At 57.3% G+C, this 7,226-nt stretch overlaps 1 protein-coding gene across 4 annotated transcripts in view; it reads left to right on the top strand.

The window, feature by feature from the left end:
* The first annotated feature begins 4,815 nt into the window (after positions 1-4,815).
* ccdc74b (coiled-coil domain containing 74B) overlaps positions 4,816-7,226 on the top strand; it is a 93,947-nt gene continuing 91,536 nt past the window's right edge. For 2 of the 4 annotated variants that reach the window (XM_073055595.1, XM_073055592.1), the window contains exon 1: positions 4,958-5,029. The gene's annotated coding sequence lies outside the window, so the exon portion shown is untranslated. Of the gene's footprint in view, positions 4,868-4,957; positions 5,030-7,226 lie in introns of those variants that run through there. The other 2 variants (XM_073055594.1, XM_073055593.1) reach the window with 2 other exon arrangements.

Genomic DNA, 7,226 nt, shown 5'->3' with positions numbered 1-7,226 from the left:
CACAGACTACACACACTACACACACATGCTCAGACACAGACACTACACACAGATTTTGGCTCCAGAATCTCAGACATTGGGCCTTCAACCTCCGGTCACTGGCCCGGACTCTCAAACTTGCCCTGTTCTGACACACGCAGGTATGTATTGTATATCCATCTATATTTAAACAGCCATCCCCACTGCCTGCGGGCTGCTCTTCTGGGCAGCTGACTGGAGCCCTGCCGTCTGTTGGTGCTCCACACCGTCGACTTGCCCCGTGCGTGGATGGTGGACAGATGAGGGTGGCCGTTCTGTGCTGAGAGGTGGAGCCCAGGGCTGACAGGGTGATTGTTGTGAACTCCTGCTTCCGCTGTGGAAACGTGGAGACTGCTGTTTCTCCTGCTCCCCCCCAAAGGTTGCTGGCCTTTGAACTTATAAAGAGACCCTGAGACCAAAGGTTCCAGGCTCAGACGTGTGATGGAAAATGGAAAAATACAAATGATTGCTACCATTCAGAATAAAGCACCTTGTTGCCTGGTACTCTACATGCACACCCTCCACCACTGGCATGCGTACAGTAGCTGCAGAGTGTGCTCTGTCTAATCCAGACAACTCACAACAGCATCTCCAAAGACAAGCGCAGCACCTGGGGACACCACCACGTTCAGGTTCTGCTCCACGTTACTTGGAATGAGTGTATATTACCAGTCCTCCGTTGTCATGGTGTAAATCTGGACACTCCTCTTCCTTGCACTAGCAACAAGCATTGCAAGATGAACGGCAGTGGGAGACTTGTTTGTTTGTGATGGGCACCATATCAAGAGTTAATTAAACTTGTTAAATGTGTGTCCTTTCTCACGAATGGACGATGCTGGAAGAGACGCATGATATACATTAATCCTGGCTCCCTCGCGAGCTAGATAAATAGAATGAGAGAACGGATGGACGCGTGAATGTGCATGTAGAATGGGTAACGGCCGCTGGCCCCACTGATACTGTGCAAGGTGCCGAGCTGCGGCCGGGCTGGCCAGAGAACCAGCACGTCGAGGCTGTTCACTATTTAATCTTTCTTACTACCTACCTGTAGGTCAAATCACAAACGAGAAAATCTGCAGATGCCGGAAATCCAAGCAATGCTCACAAAGTGCTGGAGGAACTCGGCAGGCCGGGCAACATCTATAGAAAAAAAGTGCAGTGGACATTTCAGACTAAAACCCTTCCGCAGATATGGAGAAAAAAGGGCTAGAGTAGATTTGAGATACGGAGGCGTGGAGTGGGAAACACCAGGCGATAGGTGAGTTGGAGGGTGAGTTATGAAAGGAGCTGGGAAGTTGATTGGTGAAAGAGACAGAAGGCCATAGAAGAAAGAAAAAGGGTGGGGTGAGCACCAGAGGCAGGCGATGGGCAGGCAAGGACATGACATGACAAGGGAATGGGAAATGGCGAAGGGAGGGGGCATTACTGGAAGTTTGAGAAATCAATGTTCATGCCATCAGGTTGGGGGCTATCCAAACGCAATATTTGGTGTTCCTCCAACCTAAGTGTGGCTCACAAATAGAGAAAGCTTGTAGACGGTGCGGGGGGGGTGGGGGGGGGAATAGGCAGGTGATGGAGAAAGGATACGCTCAGACTGATGGTTTCAGATGTGTCTATTTTAATGCAAGGAGTATTATGAAGAAAGCGGATGAGCTTAGAGTGTGGATCAGTACTTGGAGATATAATATTGTGGCCATTACAGAGACTTGGATGGCTCAGGTGCAGGAATGGTTACTTTGAGTGCCAGACTTTAGATATTTCAGAAAGGATGGGGGGGGGGGGTGGGAGGCAAAAGAGGTGGCACTGTTGATCAGAGATAGTGTCACGGCTGCAGAAAAGGAGGAAGTCATGGAGGGATTGTCTACGGAGTCTCTGTGGGTGGAGGCTAGGAACAGGAAGGGTTCAATATCTCTACTGCGTGTTTTTTTATAGACAACCATAGTAACCGAGACATCGAGGAGCAGATAGGGAGACAGATTCTGGAAAGGTGTAATAATAACAGGGTTGTCGTGGTGGGAGATTTTAATTTCCCAAATATTGATGATCATTTCCCTAGAGCAAGAGGTTTAGATGGGGTGGAGTTTGTTAGCTGTGTTCAGGAAGGTTTCTTGACACAACATGTAACCATATAACAATAACAGTGCAGAAGCAGGCCATCTCGGCTCTACTAGTCCATGCCGAACACTTACTCTCACCTAGTCCCACCTACCTGCACTCAGCCCATAACCCTTCATTCCTTTCCTGTCCATATACCTATCCAATTTTTTTTTTAAATGACAAAATCGAACCTGCCTCTACCACTTCTACTGGAAGCTTGTTCCACACAGCTACCGCTCTCTGAGTAAAGAAATTCCCCCTCCTGTTACCCCTAAACTTTTGCCCCTTAACTCTCAACTCATGTCCTCTTGTTTGAATCTCCCCTATTCTCAATGGAAAAAACCTATCCACGTCAACTCTATCTACCCCCCTTATAATTTTAAATACCTCTATCAAGTCCCCCCTCAACCTTCTACACTCCAAAGAATAAAGACCTAACTTGTTCAACCTTTCTCTGTAATTTAGGTGCTGAAACCCAGGTAACATTCTAGTAAATCTCCTCTGTACTCTCTCTATTTTGTTGACATCTTTCCTATAATTCAGTGACCAGAACTGTACACAATACTCCAAATTTGGCCTTACCAATGACTTGTACAATTTTAACATTACATCCCAACTCCTATATTCAATGCTCTGATTTATAAAGGCCAGCATACCAAAAGCTTTCTTCACCACCCTATCCACATGAGATTCCACCTTCAGGGACTATGCACCATTATTCCTAGATCACTGTATTCTTCAATGCCCTACCATTTATGTCCTATTTTGATTAGTCCTACCAAAATGTAGCACCTCACACTTATCAGCATTAAACTCCATCTGCCATCTTTCAGCCCACTCTTCTAACTGGCCTAAATCTCTCTGCAAGCTTTGAAAACCTACTTCATTATCCACAATGTCACCTATCTTAGTAGGTAATATGTAAGTAAGCCTACAAGAGGAGAGGCTGTACTTGATCTGGTATTGGGAAATGAACCTGGTCAGGTGTCAGGTCTCTCAGTGGGAGAGCATTTTAGAGATAGTGATCGCAATTCTATCTCCTTTACCATAGCACTGGAGAGGGATAGGAACAGACAAGTTAGGAAAGTGTTTAATTGGAGTCAAGGGAAACACGAGGCTATCAGGCAGGAACTTGGAAGCATAAACTGGAAACAGATGTTCTCAAGGAAATGTATGGAAGAAATGTGACAAATGTTCAGGGTATATTTGCATGGAGTTCTGCATAGGTACGTTCCAATGAGACAGAGAAAGGATGGTAGGGTACAGGAACCGTGGTGTACAAAGGCTGTTGTAAATCTAGTCAAGGAGAAAAGAAAAGCTTACAAAAGGTTCAAAAAATAGGTAATGATAGAAATCTAGAAGATTATAAGGCTAGCAGGAAGGAGCTTAAGAAAGAAATTAGGAGAGCCAGAAGGGGCCATTAGAAGGTCTTGGCAGATAGGATTAAGGAAAACCCCAAGGCATTCTACAAGTACGTGAAGAGCAAGAGGATAAGATGTAAGAGAATAGGATGAGTCAAGTGTGACAGTGGAAAAGTGTGTATGGAACCGGAGGAGATAGCAGAGGTACTTAATAAATGCTTTGCTTCAGTATTCACTACAGAAAAGGATCTTGACGATTGTAGGGATGACTTGCAGTGGACTGAAAAGCTTGAGCATGTAGATATTAAAGAAGAGGATGTGCTGGAGCTTTTGGAAAGAATTAAGTTGGATAAATCACCAGGACCGGACGAAATGGACCCCAGGCTACTGTGGGAGGTGAGGGAAGAGATTGCTGAGCCACTGGCGATGATCTTTGCATCATCAATAGGGACGGGAGAGGTTCTGGAGGATTGGAGGGTTGTGGATGTTGTTCCCTTATTCAAGAAAGGGAGTAGGGATAGCCCAGGAAATTATAGACCAGTGAGTCTTACTTCAGTGGTTGGTAAGTTGATGGAGAAGATCCTGAGAGGCAGGATTTATGAACATTTGGAGAGGCTTAATATGATTAGCATGGTTTTGTGAAAGGCAGGTCGTGCCTTACTAGCTTGATTGAATTTTTTGAGGTTGTGACTGAACACATGGATGAAGGAAGGGCAGTAGATGTAGTGTATATGTATTTCAGCAAGGCATTTGATAATAAGCATGTAAGGCTTATTGAGAAAGTAAGGAGGCATGGGGACATTGCTTTGTGGATCCAGAATTGGCTTGCCCACAGAAGGCAAAGAGTGGTTGTAGACGGGTCATATTCTGCATGGAGGTCGGTCACCAGTGGTGTGCCTCAGGGATCAGTTCTGGGAAAGATGTATTTGGTGGTGGGATCCAGTTGGAGGTGGTAGAAGTTTCGGAGTATTATGTGCTGGTCACGGAGGCTGGTGAGGGTAGATGAGGACAAGAGGAACCCTATCCCAGGGCGGGAGGATATGATAAGAGCAGACATCCGTGAAATGCGGTTTGAGGGCAGCGTTGATGGTAGAGGAAGTGAAGCCGCTTTCTTTGGAAAAAGAGGACACCTTTCTTCCAGAATGAAAAGCCCCATCCTGAGAGCAGATGTGATAGAGGAATTGAAATAAGGGGATGGCGTTTTTACAAGTAACGGGGTGGGACGAGGTGAAAACAGACATCGGTGGATAAGCTGTCTCCAGAGATAGAGAGATGGAGAACGGGAAGGGAAATGTCGGAAATGGAGCAGGGTGGAAGAAATGAACGATTTCAGCCCGGGTGTCGGAAGACTCGGACAAGTCTTGTCACAAGTGCAGGACAAGTGGTGGACGGTAGGTGGCAGCACTACCCGGCCCGAGCCAGCGCCGCAGAGCGGGAAGGGGCGGAGCCGCCACACGTAACCCTCTGCGGCTGCGCGTTGGCAACAGTAGTCGTCCTGGCAACGGACAAGGCGGCGGTTCAGTCTGCGCCCGGCGTTCTGCAGCAGTCCGCTGGTGAGTGGGCCCCGGCCCGGCCCGTCCCCTACCACAGCCGGGGGCCCCGTCCCGGCCCGGCCCGTCCCCTACCACAGCCGGGGGCCCCGTCCCGGCCCGGCCCGTCCCCTACCACAGCTGGAGGCCCCGTCCCGTCCCGTCCCGGCCCCGTCCCCTACCACAGCCGGAGGCCCCGTCCCGTCCCGGCCCGGCCCGTCCCCTACCCTACCACAACCGGGGGCCCCGTCCCGTCCCGGCCCCGTCCTCTACCACGGCCGGGGGCCCCGTCCCGTCCCGGCCCCGTCCCCTACCACGGCCGGGGGCCCCGTCCCGTCCCCTACCACAGCCGGGGGCCCCGTCCCGTCCCGTCCCCTACCACGGCCAGGGGCCCCGTCCCGTCCCGTCCCCTACCACAGCCGGGGGCCCCGGCCCGGCCCGTCCCCTACCACGGCCGGAGGCCCCGTCCCGTCCCGGCCCCGTCCTCTACCACGGCCGGGGGCCCCGTCCCGTCCCCTACCCTACCACAGCCGGGGGCCCCGTCCCGGCCCCGTCCCCGTTCCCTACCACGGCCGGAGGCCCCGTCCCGTCCCCTACCCTACCACAGCCGGGGGCCCCGTCCCCGTCCCCTACCACAGCCGGAGGCCCCGTCCCGGCCCGTCCCGTCCCCGTCCCCTACCACAGCCGGAGGCCCCGTCCCGGCCCGTCCCCTACCACGGCCAGGGGCCCCGTCCCGTCCCGTCCCCTACCACAGCCGGGAGCCCCGTCCCGGCCCGTCCCCTACCACGGCCGGAGGCCCCGTCCCGTCCCGGCCCCGTCCTCTACCACGGCCGGGGGCCCCGTCCCGTCCCCTACCACGGCCGGGGGCCCCGTCCCGTCCCCTACCCTACCACAGCCGGGGGCCCCGTCCCGGCCCCGTCCCCTACCACGACCGGAGGCCCCGTCCCGTCCCCTACCCTACCACAGCCGGGGGCCCCGTCCCCGTCCCCTACCACGGCCGGAGGCCCCGTCCCGTCCCCTACCCTACCACAGCCGGGGGCCCCATCCCCGTCCCCTACCACGGCCGGAGGCCCCGTCCCGTCCCCTACCCTACCACAGCCGGAGGCCCCGTCCCGTCCCCTACCCTACCACGGCCGGGGGCCCCGTCCCGTCCCGGCCCCGTCCCCTACCACGGCCGGGGGCCTCGACCCGACCCGTCCCCTACCACAGCCGGGGGCCCCGTCCCGGCCCGTCCCCTACCACGGCCGGGGGCCTCGACCCGACCCGTCCCCTACCACGGCCGGGGGCCTCGGCCCGACCCGTCCCCTACCACGGCCGGGGGCCCCGTCCCGTCCCGTCCCCTACCACAGCCGGGGGCCCCGTCCCCTACCACAGCTGGGGGCCCCGGCCCGGCCCGTCCCCTACCACAGCCGGGGGCCCCAGCCCGGCCTGTCCCCTACCACGGCCGGGGGCCCCGTCCCAGCCCGGCCCGTCCCCTACCACGGCCGGGGGCCCCGGCCCGTCCCGTCCCCTACCACGGCCAGGGGCCCCAGCCCGGCCCGGCCCGTCCCCTACCACGGCCGGGGGCCCCGTCCCAGCCCGGCCCGTCCCCTACCACGGCCGGGGGCCTCGACCCGACCCGTCCCCTACCACGGCCGGGGGCCCCATCCCAGCCCGGCCTGTCCCCTACCACGGCCGGGGGCCCCGTCCCAGCCCGGCCCGTCCCCTACCACGGCCGGGGGCCTTGACCCGACCCGTCCCCTACCACAGCCGGGGGCCCCGTCCCGTCCCGTCCCCTACCACGGCCGGGGGCCCCGGCCCGTCCCGTCCCCTACCACGGCCAGGGGCCCCAGCCCGGCCCGGCCCGTCCCCTACCACGGCCGGGGGCCCCGTCCCAGCCCGGCCCGTCCCCTACCACGGCCGGGGGCCTCGACCCGACCCGTCCCCTACCACAGCCAGGGGGCCCGGCCCGTCCCCTACCACAGCCGGGGGCCCCGTCCCATTCCATCCCCTACCACGGCCGGGGGCCCCGGCCCGGCCCGGCCCGTCCCCTACCACGGCCGGGGGCCCCGTCCCAGCCCGGCCCGTCCCCTACCACGGCCGGGGGCCTCGACCCGACCCGTCCCCTACCACAGCCGGGGGGCCCGGCCCGTCCCCTACCACAGCCGGGGGCCCCGTCCCATTCCATCCCCTACCACGGCCGGGGGCCCCGGCCCGGCCCGTCCCGTCCCCTACCACGGCC

The sequence above is a fragment of the Hemitrygon akajei genome, chromosome 9 (genome assembly GCF_048418815.1).
Source record: "Hemitrygon akajei chromosome 9, sHemAka1.3, whole genome shotgun sequence".
In the NCBI taxonomy this organism is placed as follows: Eukaryota; Metazoa; Chordata; class Chondrichthyes; order Myliobatiformes; family Dasyatidae; genus Hemitrygon; species Hemitrygon akajei.
The sequence above is the reverse complement of the archived record's forward strand: the minus strand, read 5'-3'. Positions and strand labels throughout refer to the sequence as shown.